The 15,393-nt window shown below is 44.9% G+C and overlaps 1 protein-coding gene and 1 long non-coding RNA gene across 9 annotated transcripts in view; one reads left to right on the top strand and one right to left on the bottom strand.

Moving 5' to 3' along the window:
- Positions 1-6,455: 6,455 nt before the first annotated feature.
- Positions 6,456-15,393, top strand: part of CDKL5 (cyclin dependent kinase like 5) — a 358,007-nt gene continuing 349,069 nt past the window's right edge. For 3 of the 8 annotated variants that reach the window (XM_056558775.1, XM_056558774.1, XM_056558773.1), the window contains exon 1: positions 6,458-6,687. The gene's annotated coding sequence lies outside the window, so the exon portion shown is untranslated. Of the gene's footprint in view, positions 6,688-15,393 lie in introns of all 8 variants that reach the window. The other 5 variants (XM_056558772.1, XM_056558769.1, XM_056558777.1 and 2 more) reach the window with 4 other exon arrangements.
- Positions 9,443-15,393, bottom strand: part of LOC130356809 (uncharacterized) — a 119,101-nt gene continuing 113,150 nt past the window's right edge. The window contains exon 3 of the long non-coding RNA XR_008889003.1: positions 9,443-9,658. This is a non-coding gene — a long non-coding RNA (uncharacterized LOC130356809). The remainder of the gene's footprint in view (positions 9,659-15,393) is intronic.

Raw genomic sequence — 15,393 nt, 5'->3', positions numbered from 1 at the left:
TGTTGGCTCCAGGGGCCTGACATTTCCCTTTAGATCCCTTATAGACAGGGCAAATTTTGGTTCTTTCACCAGTGTTTTCAACTTCTCACCTTCTTAGATTCACAAATATGAGAGCTTGTCATTTTTATACTGTTTACCATGTATAAAACATACATGTTATTTTATTCTGCAGGTCAGTACAATTACAAAACTCAATGTATATAATTTTGATATGGCTTACTAAATGAACCCCCTGTCACGCCCCCTCCCATAGGCTTGCATTGAGGGGCGGAGTGTGACGTCACACGCCGCCGGCCCTGTGGTCGCCGGCAATCAGACCCGGAGCGAACATGCTCCGGGGACTGATTTTAACTGGGGTGCAAGATCACGGGGGTCCCCAGCGGCGTGACCCCTGCGATCAGGCATCTTATCCCCTATCCCTTGGATAGGGGATAAGATGTCTAAGCGCCGGAGTACCCCTTTAAGGACACTGGGGGAGATTTATCAAAACCTGTGTAGAGGAAGAGCGGTGTAGTTGCCCATAGAAACCAATCTGATCGCTTCTTTCATTTTTCAAAAGGCCTGTGAAAAATGAAAGCAGCGATCTGATTGGTTGCCATGGGCAACTGCACCACTCTTCCTCTACACAGGTTTTGATAAATCTCCCCCACTGGGCATACATTCCCTGCTCCAGCTCCCCTTCTATGACACACGTCAAGGAGCTGAGTGCGCATCATAGCGGGTTGGTGGGCGGCTATCAGTGGCCAGGACCTGTGGCTAATGCCAGACATCACAGATCGCAGTGATGCCCAACATTAACCCTTTAAATGTAAAAATAAGGATCTTGGCTGCTAAGTCTGGCTGATGGCCCAATCAGCTGAGTGTTCGGCAGGAGGGCCCTTACCTTCCTCCTTGTGGTTCGATTGGTGCTCCTGTGCTCCAGTCAGCCATGGCAGGCTGGAGCAATCGAGCACCAATAACAATGATCAAACCATGCCCTGTCAATTTGAAGATTGCATGTAATAGTCCCCTCTAGGGACAAAAAAATAATGTAAAAAAGTATATAACAAAAATAAACATAAACATATGCTGGATCGCCGCGTGCATAATGTCTGAATTATTAAAATATAACATTAAACGACATCTGCAGCAAAACACAACTTATCCCCTATCCACAGGTCAGACCCCCCGCGATCTCCTGCACGGGCCAAGGCTCACCCGTGCAGGAGGTGTGCCTGCTGCAGCTTTATGTCACGGCCGACACGCCTCTACCATGTATCTCTATGGGAGAGGTGGGGAGGCTGTGTTCGGGCCTCCCCGCCTCTCCCATAGAACTGTATGTGGAGGGGGCGTACCATCGACCTCAGAGAGGTTGACTCTACGCTGTTACGCCGAGCGCTCCGGGTCCCTGCTCCTTCCCGGAGCGCTCGCGGTGTTCCCCTCTCTGCAGCGCCCCGGTCAGACCCGCTGACCGGGAGCGCTGCACTGACACTGCCAGCGGGGATGCGATTCGCATAGCGGGATGCGCCCGCTCGCGAATCGCATCCCAAGCTACTCACCTGTCCCGGTCCCCGGCTGTCACGTCCTGGTGTGCGCGGCTCCGCTCCTTAGGGCGTGTGCGCGCCAGCTCTCTAAGATTTAAAGGGCCAGTGTACCAATGATTGGTGCCTGGCCCAAATTAGTCTAATTAGGTTCCACCTGCTCCACGTCCATATAACCTCACTTCCCCTTCCCTGCTTTGCCGGATCTTGTTGCCCTTGTGCCTAGAGAAAGCGTTTACTGTGTTTGCCATACCAGTGTTCCAGACCTCTTGCTATCACCATTGACTACGAACCTTGCCGCCTGCCCTGACCTTCTGCTACGTCTGACCTTGCCTCTGTCTAGTCCTTCTGTCCCACGCCTTCTCAGCAGTCAGCGAGGTTGAGCCGTTGCCGGTGGATACGACCTGGTTGCTACCGCCGCAGTAAGACCATCCCGCTTTGCGGCGGGCTCTGGTGATTACCAGTAGCAACCTAGAACCGGTCCACCGGTACGGTCCACGCCAATCCCTCGCTGACACAGAGGATCCACATTCAGCCTGCCGAATCCAAACATACGCGCATTAGCCGCTCACAAAAAACGGCAATGCTAGGCCCCGTTTGGGAGATATCGAGGGGGGGGGGGTCCCAGCGGTCGGACCCCCCGTGATCAGACACTTATCCCGTATGCTGTGGTTAGGGGATACGTTGTCTTTGGCTGTAGATGTCCTTTAATTAAACTGCACGGTCAATGGCGTATACGTAAAAAAATACCCCTATTACTTTTGTATTGTACGTCTACAGAGCTGTTTAACGGTTTGCGTTTTTTTTATTTTTTTATGTCCTTGATCTGTATTTTTTGATCACTACCATTTCAACAAACATGGGACTTCTTGATCACTTTTTATTCCACATTTTTCTGGGATGTAATGTGAACAAAAATCTCTCTCTCTCTCTCTCTATATATATTTTTTTTTTAATACCATTCACCGTATGGGGAAGTTAAGACATATTGTGATGCCAAACATATTTTTAAAAATGCAATGAAGAAGAAAAAAGAGGATGCACTCACATCTTGCCAGACTAATTCTTTATTCCAGATCCATAAAAGTCAGGTATAGTGGGCAGATGCAGAGGGGCAGCCTCGCAGCAAAGGCTGCTCCTCTGCGCCTGCCCGCTATACCTGACTTTTATGGATTTGGAATAAAGAATTTGTCTGGCAAGATTATCTGAGTGAGTGCATCCTCTTTTTTCTTCTTCATTGCATCAGTTATTGTCTGTTTAGGAGTGCACCCTCAGTATAGCCACACTGGTTTATGTGCCGGCCCGTGCTGTCCGAGTTGGGACATTAAGTGGATTGCAGTGCCAGATCTATCTTTCTTTGGCTTGTGCATATTTTTTAAAATGTTTATTTATTTTTTTTATTATTTTTTTATCCTTTATTTTAGTCTCTCCTAGGGGACTTGTATGAACAGTAATTCTATTTCTTACACGGATCAATGCAATATTGCTGTGTTGCATTGATCCATTCGATTAGTGTTCTAGTAAAGGCCTCAGGCTGCCATGACATTGTATCCACTTCCTGGGAGCCGACCTGACCCTTGAACCAACAATAACGTGGCCTCTAACTCTCAGCTTTGACAGCGGCATCTAGAAGATTTAACTGCCAGCATCAGAAATTGCTCTATGCCAGCTATTGATGGCGGCATTCAGCTGCTGTAAGTGGAGAGAGCTCAACTTCCCTCCTAAAAGGGGTATTCCAGCACGTAAAGGAGCAGTGCAGCGGAAAAAAAATGTATCCCCTATCCAAACGATAGGGGATCAGTTATAGATCACGGGGGGGGGGGGGGGGTTCGAGCGCTGGGACCTCCTGTGATCTCCTGAATGGGGCCCCGGCAGTCTGCCGGAAGCTGCCGTTCCAACCCCCGCAGGAAGTTGAGGCCGACACACCCCTCCATGTATCTCTATGGGATACATGGAGGGTACGTGTCAGCCGGCGCTCCGTGCAGGGGTCGGCACGCTCCCTTCCAGCAGACTGCCGAGGCGCTGTTCAGGAGATCGCGGGGGGTCCCAATTCTCAGACCCCTATCTATAACAGGATAGGGGATAAGTTATTTTTCACCACAGAACTTCTTTAAAAACATACATCCTAATCACAGGATAGGGGATGTGTCTGATCGCAGTCACCTCTGTACGTGTCAGGAACTGTCCAGAGTAGCATAGATTTACTATGAGGATTTTCTCCTGCTCTGGACAGTTCCTGATACAGGCAGCAGAGAGCACTGTGGACAAGACAAAAAAGAAAATAATTTCCTCTATAGCATACAGCTGCTAATAAGTACTGGAATGAAAGAGATTTTTTAATAGAAGTAATTTACAAATATGTTTAACTTTCTGGCACCAGTTGATAAAAAAAAAAAAAAAAAAAATGTTTTCCACCGGAGCACCCATTTAACCCCCTTAACAACCACTGACGTAAATGCACGTCCTGGTGCGGCGGTACTTAGCTCACACAGATGTCCGCCATTAACCCCTCAATACAGATAACGGCATCTGCGTCAATGCGCATGTTAAAATAGATGCCGTGGGGCTCCGATCATCTGTGATGGTGGCCGGAAGTCCCCTCACCTGCCTGCGTCCATCTCCCGGCGTCTCCTGCTCTGGTCTGAGATCGAGCAGACCAGAGGAGAAGATGACTGATAATACTGCTCAGTGCTATGTCCTATGCATAGAACTGAACAGTATTAGAAATCAACTGATTTATATAGATAGTTCCCTATGGGGACATAAAAAGTGTAAAGATAAAAGTTGAAAAATGTAAAAATATAAAGTAAAAAAAAAAGTGAAAAATCCCCTCCCTCAATAAAAACGAAAATTGTCCCTTTTTCCCTTTTTATCCCCCAAAAGCGTAAAAAATGTTAATTTCATAAACATATTTGGCATTGTGTGTAAATGTCCGAACTATCAAAATATAATGTTAATGATCCCGTACGCTGAACGGCGTAAACGTAAAAAATAAAAAAATAGTCCAAAAATGCTGCTTTTTTTTGTCACATTTTATTCCAAAATATTTTTTTATAAAAAGTGATCTAAAAGTTTCATATAAGCAAATGTGTTATCAATAAAAAGCACAGATGACAGAGCAAGAAAGGAGCCCTCATACAACCCCATATACGGAAAAATGAAAAAGTTATAGGTGGTCAAAATAGGGCGATTTTTTTTAAGTGGTACAAAAATATAAAAGTAACTATCCATGGGTATCATTTTAATCATATTGACCCACAGAATAAAGAACACATGTCATTTTTACCGTAAAGTGTACAGTGTTAAAATGAAACCCTCCAAAACATGCAAAATTGGGGTTTTCATCTAAATTTTCTTCCTAAAAAAATATTTCTGTGGGTTCGCCGTACATTTTATGGTAAAATGAGAGGTTTAATTACAAAGTACAATTGGTCACACAAAAAAACAAGCCTCTACATGGGTCTGTAGATGGAAATATAAAAGAGTGATGGATTTTAGAAGGCCAGGAGGAAAAAACGAAAACGCAAAAATGAAAAAAGCCTGGTCCTTAAAGGGGTAGTCCAGTGGTGAAAAACGTATCTCCTATCCTATGGATGGGGCATAAGTTTCAGATTGTGGGGGGTCCGACCACTGCGGCCCCCCGCGATCTCCTGTATGGGGCTCTGGCTCGCTGGCCAGATAGCGTGTGTTGACCACCGCAGGAAGTGGCGGCCCACACGCCCTCACAATACAACTCTATGGCAGAGCAGGAGATTGCGGAAGGCAGTGGTGTCAGCTGTCGCTTAGTGCGGTGGTCAACACGCCCCCTTCCCGCGGGCTGTCGGGGCCCCGTACAGGAGATCACGGGGGGCCCCAGCAGTCAGACCCCCGCAAACTGAAACTTATCCCCTATGCTTAGGATAGGGGATACGTTTTTCACCACTGGATATCTCCTTTAAAGGCCCCCCCTGCAATCTCTCTGTCCGGGGGCCAGGCTCTCCGGCCAAATAGCGGGTGTCGACCACCGCACGAAGCGGCGGCCGACACGCCCCCTCAATACATCTCTATGGCAGAGCCGGAGATTGCCGAAGGCAGCGCTTCGGCTCTGCCATAGAGTTGCATTGAGGGGGCATGTCGGCCGCCGCTTCGGGCGGAGGTCGACACGCCCCCTTCCCGCGGACTGTTGGGGCTCCGAACAGGAGATCGCAGGGGGCCCCAGCGGTCGGACCCCCCGCGATCTGCAATTTATCCCCTATCCTTAGGATAGGGGATACGTTTTTCACCACTGGATATCTCCTTTAAGGTCAAAATGGGCTTGGTCCTTAAGGGGGTAAAGTATATGGAGATGGTTGCATGCAATACCACACCCAGACTGTAGACAGGTTTGGCGCTGTTTGTTTTCCTAATCCTGTGTTTCTCAGCCAGTATGCCTCCAGCTGTTGCAAAACTACAACTCCCAGCATGCCCCGAAAGCCGAAGGCTGTCTGGGCATGCTGGAAGTTGTAGTTTTGCGACAGCTGGAGGCACACAGATTGGGAAACACTGCTGTAAATCCCTAATTCAGATGCATAGGGAGCACAGCCTTCCTCTCATTATACAGTAGTGTAGGCTCAGGGGCAGCCAGCAGTCTGACCTCCCTGGTGCCTCCGGTCATCTTCATGTCCTGGAATTGTGGACGGTCCCTAAACCTGCTGGGACCACCCTAACCCCTAGTTATTACTGTACCTCCAGGGGGGGTGTTATACGATAGCCACACCCCCGCCTGTCACCCAGGACGCCTCCACTGAAGGTTGCCTAGGAGACACACGAGTCTCCGCCCTCACATTGTCCCTTGCCTATCCCGTCCCTCCGCATTCCACACCTGCAGTATCTCCCTCCTCCCCGCAATGCCCGCCCCTCGGCTCTTCCGATTGGTTGTCTCTACGATCAGTCAGCAGGCTGCTCTGCTTCTCAGATTCCTATTGGTCAGAATCTACATTCGCTCAACTCAAGAGCAGGGAGAAGACGCTGCTTTGCAGGAAGAGTGGGCAGGTGTTGGCGCAGAGGGGCGTGGCTGAGTGGGCGTGACGAAAGCCGTGATGGGCGGGGCCTGCCGTTTTCTTCTTCTTGCTGGTGGTATTCAGTAGCTGCCCGATAGGAAAACAGCGGCAGAGGAGAGGAGGAGGTGCGGAGAGGATCACGGGCGGAGGTGAGTGACAGCCCTGGCAGCAGCAACAGGAGCTGGGCTTCCCTGTGCCCCCAGGGTCTGGGATCCCCTCCATGTATGAAAGGCTCCCCATATAGCAGCCCTCTAGCATCGCCCCCTTCTCCCATCATAAGATCTCACCCGTACGCCCCCTCACTGCCCAGCATCTGCAGGCAGGACACCTGATAGCATCCCCTGATGCCACCACTCAGGATGCCAGGCTGATGAGTGCCATCATGGGGGATGCCAGGCTCCCTATCTTGCTCCTCTTGCTGCATCAATGCCTACTTTGTCATGGCATGGATTGGCCTCATCGTGCATGAGATCATATATAATCAGCCTCCATCCAGCTCTGTTCACACTGATCACATCTACAGGCGTTTTCTCTAAATATTTACATCACAATCTGACGATGTGACCAGCCTGCCTGCTGTCCTATGTGTACATCAGATGTGCGGCTCTTCTGGTGGGTAGTGGGTAATGCTAGGTTGGCATCTTGGCACCTTTTGTTATTCATACATTGGGTGGAAGCCTGGCCCCTCATGTGCTGACTATTTACCATGCTGGACCTCAGAAGGCTGTGGGCTCATCCTGTACATTATCAGGACACATTGGGGCTTGTGACCCCTCATGGCCATTTTAGGTCCTCTACACTTTTATTTATTGTCATGTGACATTTGGTCTGATTCTTGACAGAAATTCTTCTTATTCTGCCCCAACTATAAGAGGCAGAGCCTGGGGCTGTTATCTGACTACTGGCTATTATCTCTATACACTGTTATCTTTCCATTCTCCATATATTTATCTATTATTATCTATCTCTATTATTATTGATCTCTCTATCTTTCCATTCTCCATTTGTTTATCTATCTATCTAGCTATCTATTATTATCTATCTCTATTATTATTGATCTCTATTATCTTTCTATTCTTTATGTGTTTATCTGGCTATCTATCTATTATTATCTATTTATTGATCTATTATTATCATCTATCAATCAACCTAAGCAATATCTATGTATCTACTTATAATCAATTTTCTTTAATCAATCTATCATCCATCTACTTATCTATCATCATACATGTCATATCTATAAATCTCATCAATACCTATATATGTATAATTAATTTTCTATAATCTGTCATCCATCTCCTTATCTATGTCATATCTATTTGTCATCAATTTTTTTTATAATCTTGCTATCTATTTTCTTTAATATCTATCAGTCTGTTTCATTTATAATATCTGTCTATCAAAGTATCTATTTTCTGTAATATCTGTCTGTCTGTCCATCTATCTTTATCTATGCCAGTGTTTCCCTATCAGGGTGCCTCTAGCAGTTGCAGAACTGCAGCTACCAGCATTCTCAGCCATTGCAACAGCTGGAGGCACGCTGATTGGGAAACACTGATCTATGCATTATCTATCTATCTATATCACATCTATCTATCTATATTCTTGTCATTATCTATCTATCTATATCACATCTATCTATCTATGTATCTATCTATATCATATCTATCTCTATTCTTGTCATTATCTATCTATCTATTATCTATCTTTATTTTTGTAGGCACCTTAATTGGGAAACACTGATCTATGCATTATCTATCTATCTCATATGTATCTATCTATATCATATCTATCTATCTATATATCTATCTATCTCATATCTATCTATCTATCTATCTATCTCATATCTATCTATCTATCTATCTATCTTTATTCTTGTCATTATCTATCTGTTTATCTTATATATATCTACTAATCTATCTGTCTATCTCATATCTATCTATTTATCTATCTATCTATCTATCTATCTATCTATCTCATATCTATCTATCTGTCTATCTCTATTATCCATCTATCTATCTTTATTATTGTCATTATCTATCTATCTATCTATCTATCTATCTATCTATCTATCTATCTATCTATCTATATCTGTTTATCTTATATATATCTACTTATCTATCTATCTATAATCTATCTTTATTCTTGTCATATCTATCTATCTATTTATCTATCTTTATTCTTGTCATTATCTATCTACCTATCTATCTGTTTATCTTCTATCTATCTATCTATCTATCTATCATCTATCTATCTTATATCTATCTATCTATCATCTATCTATCTTTATTCTTGTCATTATCTATCTATCTATCTATCTATCATCTATCCATCTATCTTTATTCTTGTCATTATCTATCTATCTATTATCTATCTATCTATCATCTATCCATCTATCTTTATTCTTGTCATATCTATCTATCTATCTATCTATCTATCTATTATCTATCTTTATTCTTGTCATATCTATCTATCTATCTATCTATCTATCTATTATCTATCTTTATTCTTGTCATATCTATCTATCTATCATCTATCCATCTATCTTTATTCTTGTCATATCTATCTATCTATCTATCTATCTATTATCTATCTTTATTCTTGTCATATCTATCTATCTATCTTTATTCTTGTCATATCTATCTATCTATCTATCTATTATCTATCTTTATTCTTGTCATATCTATCTATCTATCTATCTATCTATTATCTATCTTTATTCTTGTCATATCTATCTATCTATCTATCTATCTATCCCCTCTATATATATATATATACATCTCTGCCATATTTTAAGTTATTGTAAACTCTGTGTTGTAGAATGTAGACACTTGTGTGGTCGGATACAATGTATACTGCCAATAGTCTAGAATAATAGTCCTCCTTTCACCCCTATAGACGACACCTGTTGTATGGGAAGAATACAGAGGTCCTAGTAATTCTTATGTTCTGTTCAGAATGGAAGGAAATTTATGTTGCTGAAAAGATGGCCACTTCTCAGTTGTGCACAGGATAGAGATGAATATAGTGAAGATGGCAGCTGGGTATTTCTGGGCAGATCTGCAGATGGTAGCTGCATCTGATGCTCTCTAGATTGACCTTTATCGAATATTCCTGTGCCTGGAAGAATGGGTAATAAAAAGAGGTATTAATAATAATTGTATATTGTTTATACCTGCTAGGCATGCTTGGCGACAACCAATATGGTCTCCATCACAGTAACCCAGCTTTTCCAAAGACCCGAGCAGAAAATACAGATATACATTGTTTGCACTCTAAACACTGCGTGTAACTAGAGCAGTGTTTCCCAACCAGGGTGCCTCCAGCTGTTGCAAAACTACAACTCCCAGCATGCCCGGACAGCCGTTGGCTGTCCGGGCATGCTGGCAGTTGTAGTTTTGCAACAGCTGGAGGCACCCTGGTTGGGAAACACTGTCTTAGAGATTTAGGAACCAGGTTGCGGCTACATGGTAAGATGTGGCTGCGCGACATTGGATGGCAATGCTGCGCTGCTGAAATTCCAACTACTGCTAGTGAATATGGTTGCGCGGAAAGTAAGCGGAAAACTGTCATCTTGCAGTAACTTGGGTGCCATAACGTGACCACATTCACTATCATTAGCTGCAATGTAGTACAACTGGTTGTTACTGTACCCGCCATACTGGCACCACCAGCACTGACTGGACAGGATAAGCAGTGTAGGGAGTGGGACGCATTCAAACTGGTAACATCTGCTTGTCGATTTTGTCAGAATCCATAGATGCACAAGTGACAACAACCTTGGGAGATGGAATGGAGGCTACATTGAAAAACACCCAGTGGATCGTCATGAGGAACAAGTAGATTTTGCTCCGTTTTAGCCCTGTGGACAAGAAGTTTTTTGTTAAATTTCCACACCCCTGTAGATATACTAGAATAGAGGGTGCCTGGGGCTGTTCTGTCATAGTTTTAAGTTAGAGGGGAAAAGGTTTCTGCAGTAATATCAAGAAGTATTACTTTACTGAGAGAGTAGTGGATGCATGGAATAGCCTTCCTGCAGAAGTGGTAGCTGCAAATACAAATACAGAATACATGGGATAGGTATAAGGCTATCCTTCATCTAAGATAGGGAAAAGGACTAGTCATAGTATTCAGAATATTGGGCAGACTAGATGGGCCAAATGGTTCTTATCTGCCTGCATATATATTAGGGATCGACCTATATCGTTTTTCAGGGCCGATACCGATAATCGGTGGAGGTTAGGGCCGATAGCCGATAACTTATACCGGAATATCGGTATAAGTTATCGGCTATTTATCCCCACGCGACACCGCTGCAGATCATTGATTTAAACCGGGCGCATTAAATCAATTCACTGCAGTGGCTTTTGCGGTGCCATAGGCCGCCGCCGCCACCACCCGCTTCTCTCCCCCTGCCTGTCCGGGGGTCCTGAGTCCTATCACCGACAACGCCTCCCCCCCCACCGCCGCACCGCTCCACGCCCCTTGCCACCCCACCGCGCCGCGTTGCATCCCCCACCGCAACACCCCGGCCCCATTGCCTCCCCCATCCCCGGTTTTATAATTACCTGTTCCCGGGGTCCACTCTACATCTGGCTCCGGTGGCGTCCTCCTGAGCTATCACTGTGTGCACTGACGGTGACGTCACGTCACTCGTCATTGCGCACAGCGTAACGCAGGACGCAGCAGGAGCCAGAAGTAGCGTGGGCCCCGGGAACAGGTAATTATAAAACCGGGGATGGGGGAGGCAATGGGGCCGGGGCGGTGGGGGGTGCGACGCGGTGCGGCGGGTCGGGGGGCGGGAGGGTCGGTCGCGGTGTGGCGGGTCGGGGGGGACCACGGTCGTGGGGCGGTGCCGAGGGCGGGGCATTGTCGGCTTATCAGCAAGGTAATTGCCGATGCCGATAATGCCCAAAATCGTGATTATCGGCCGATAATATCGGCCAAACCGATGATCGGTCGATCCCTAATATATATATATATATATATATATATATATATATATATTAGCCTTATTTGATCAGAGTTCTGTGTGGCCAGATTCTATGTTTCGGATGTAAAGCATTGGCAGGATATCTGCGGGCACACATCAGTGGCGGTGATACAATGTTATTAGTTCCTATACTAAACTTAAACGTTCCCTGATTGGTTGACAGGCAAAAAATGTTCTTGTTTTTTGCCCCATGACTACAGTTGTTTATGGGGACTTATTTTTGCTAAACTCTGAAGTGCATATTTGTAGTAGGTCCTTGTATAACTGAATTACTACTCGTTTTGCGTTGTGTTCTTCCACATGAAGTAGAAAAAATCACCTGTACAGAAAAGTAATTATTCTTCAGATGACTTCTATTTAGCTGTATGGCTGCCTACTCTGGTTATCACAGTTTACCAAGTCATGTATATGGCAAAACCTTATGCAGGAGGCTATCAAGAACTATTTAGAGTTCTGTGCAGCTCCGTGCTATAAATATGCATTGTCTCCCAGTACCATATACTGTTATGTATCCTATCTATCTATCTATCTATCTATCTATCTATGACTGTCCACCTGTCCATTAGGGGACATTCACATCATGGTTGTCTATACTCCATGGGGGACATGTATCAAAGATTTTACCCCTGTTTTGTGTGTATTTTTTTTGCGCAAAATTTTGCGCAAGCCCTTTTTTTCCTGCATTTTTTTGCGCACGTTTTGGTAGAGCACGTCCTCCAGATGTGGCCGAATCGGGGTACCTTGGAGTGACATCTATAGTACGCATGGATTTATTAACTGCGTACTTTTCCTTTACACCAAAAATTTTGCCGCAAGAGCTGGTTTTTTTTGCGCAAATCTAAGCCATCTTGGACTTAACCCCTTCATGACCCAGCCCATTTTCACCTTCATGACCTGGGCATTTTTTGAAAATCTGACCACTGTCACTTTAAACATTAATAACTCTGGAATGCTTTTACTTATCATTCTGATTCTGAGATTGTTTTTTCGTGACATATTCTACTTTATGTTATCGGTAAAATTTCACTGATATTTGTATCCTTTCTTGGTAAAAAATCTAAAAATTTCATGAAAATTTTGAAAATTTTGCATTTTTCTAACTTTGAAAGTCTCTGCTTGAAAGGAAAATGGATACTCCAAATAAATTACATATTGATTCACATATACAATATGTCTACTTTGTGTTTGCATTAAAAAATTGACAAGTTTTTACTTTTGGAAGACATCAGAGGGCTTCAAAGTTCCGCAGCAATTTTCCAATTTTTCTCAAGATTTTCAAAATCGTAATTTTTCAGGGCCCAGTTCAGGTTTGAAGTGGATTTGAAGGGTCTTCATATTAGAAATACCCCATAAATGACCCCATTATAAAAACTGCACCCCCCAAAGTATTCAAAATGACATTCAGTAAGTGTTTTAACCCTTTAGGTGTTTCACAGGAATAGCAGCAAAGTGAAGGAGAAAATTCTAAATCTTCATTTTTTACACTCACATTTTCTTGTAGACCCAATTTTTGAATTTTTACAAGGGGTAAAAGGAGAGAAATCACCCTAAAATTGTTAACCCAATTTCTCTTGAGTAAGGAAATACCTCATATGCGTATGTAAAGTGTTCGGCGGGCGCAGTAGAGGGCTCAGAAGGGAAGGAGCGACAATGGGATTTTGGAGAGTGAGTTTTTCTGAAAGGGTTTTTGGGGGCATGTCCCATTTAGGAAGCCCCTATGGTGCCAGAACAGTGGACCCCCCCCACATGTGACCCCATTTTGGAAACTATACCCCTCATGGAATTTAAAAAGGGGTGCAGTGAGCATTTACACCCCACTGGCGTTTGACAGATATTTGAAACAGTGAACTGTGCAAATCAAAAATTTTATTTTTCATTTTCACAGACCACTGTTCCGAAAATCTGTCATACACCAGTGGGGTGTAAATTCTCACTGCACCCCTTATTACATTCCGTGAGGGGTGTAGTTTCCAAAATGGGGTCACATGTGGATATTTATTGTTTTGCGTTTGTCAGAACTGCTGTAACAATCAGCCACCCCTGTGCAAATCGCCTCAAATGTACATGGCGCACTCTCCCTTCTGAGCCTTGTTGTGCGCCCCCAGAGCACTTTGCGCCCACATATGGGGTATCTCCGTACTCGGGAGAAATTGCATTACAAATTTAGAGGGTCTTTTTTCCCTTTTACCTCTTGTGAAAATGAAAAGTATAGGGCAACACCAGCATGTCAGTGTAAAAAATTTATTTTTTTACACTAACATGCTTGTGTAGACCCCAACTTCACCTTTTCATAAGGGGTTAAAGAAGAAAAAGCCCCCCAAAATTTGTAAGGCAATTTCTCCCGAGTACAGCGATACCCCATATGTGTCCCAAAACTGTTGCCCTGAAATACGACAGGGCTCCAAAGTGAGAGAGCGCCATGCGCATTTGAGGCCTGAATTAGGGATTTGCATAGGGGTGGACATAGGGGTATTCTACGCCAGTGATTCCCAAACAGGGTGCCTCCAGCTGTTGCAAAACTCCCAGCATGCCTGGACAGTCAATGGCTGTCCGGCAATACTGGGAGTTATTATTTTGCAACAGCTGGAGGCTCCGTTTTGGAAACAGTAGTGTACCAGACATTTTTCATTTTTTGGGGAGGGGGGGCTGTGTAGGGGTATGTGTATATGTAGTGTTTTTTACTTTTTATTTTAGGTTAGTGTCAGTGTAGTGTAGTGTAGTGTTTTTAGGGTACAGTCACATGGGCAGAGGTTCACAGCAAGTTTGCCGCTGGAAGTTTGAGCTGCAGCGCAAAATTTGCGCCATCTCAAACTTGCAGCACTCACTGTAAACCTCCGCCCATGTGAGTGTACCCTGTACATTCACATTGGGGGGAGGGGGCAAACATCCAGCTGTTGCAAACTCCGAGCATGCCCTTTGGCTGTCCGTGCATGCTGGGAGTTGTAGTTTTGCAACAGCTGGAGGAACACTGGTTTGGAAACACTAAGTTAAGTAATAAACTTTCAAGTGTTTTGCAACCAAACTTAGTGTTTCCAAACCATTGTGCCTCCAGCTGTTGCAAAACTACAACTCCCAGCATGCATGGTCTGTCAGTGCATGCTGGGAGTTATAGTTTTGCAACAATTGCAACAGCTGGAGACACTGAGGTAGGAAACGGACAATGTTTCCCAACTAGTGTGCCTCCAGTTGTTGCAAAACTACAACTCCCAGCATGCCCAGACTGCCAAGGCATGCTGGAAGTTGTAGTTCGGCAATATCTGAAGGATCTGATGTTGCCGAACTACAACTTCCAGCATGCTTGGGCAGTCTGGGCATGCTGGGAGTTGTAGTTTTGCAACATCTGGAGGTCCACAGTTTGGAGACCACTGTATAATGGTCTCCAATCTGTGCTCTTCCAGATGTTAGAGAACTACAACTCCCAGCATGCCTGGACAGACTGAGCATGCTGAGATTTGTAGTTTTGCAACATCTGGAAGAGCACAGATTGGAGACCATTATACAGTGGTCTCCAAACTGTGGACCTCCAGATGTTGCAAAACTACAACTCCCAGCATGCCCAGAAAGCCAAAGGCTGTCTGGGCATGCTGGGAGTTGCAGTTTTGAAACTCTCAGAGGCAGCAGTGAGATCGCTTTACGGCGATCTCACTGCTGCCAATGAAGATGCCGCACTGCTGCCGGAAACTCACCTCCGGGACGCAGCGCAGCCAGGACCGCATGGAGGACGCCGGGACCGCCGGGACCGCTCATGACACCGCTCGGACGGGTAAGTAACGCCGGGGGACGGGTCAGGGACACTTAGCAGAGCGGTGTGTGTCCCGATCCCCGTGATCGGGACTCACACACCGCGCTGCTAAGTATTCTG

This window comes from Hyla sarda, chromosome 2, assembly GCF_029499605.1.
Source record: "Hyla sarda isolate aHylSar1 chromosome 2, aHylSar1.hap1, whole genome shotgun sequence".
In the NCBI taxonomy this organism is placed as follows: domain Eukaryota; kingdom Metazoa; phylum Chordata; class Amphibia; order Anura; family Hylidae; genus Hyla; species Hyla sarda.
The sequence above is the reverse complement of the archived record's forward strand: the minus strand, read 5'-3'. Positions and strand labels throughout refer to the sequence as shown.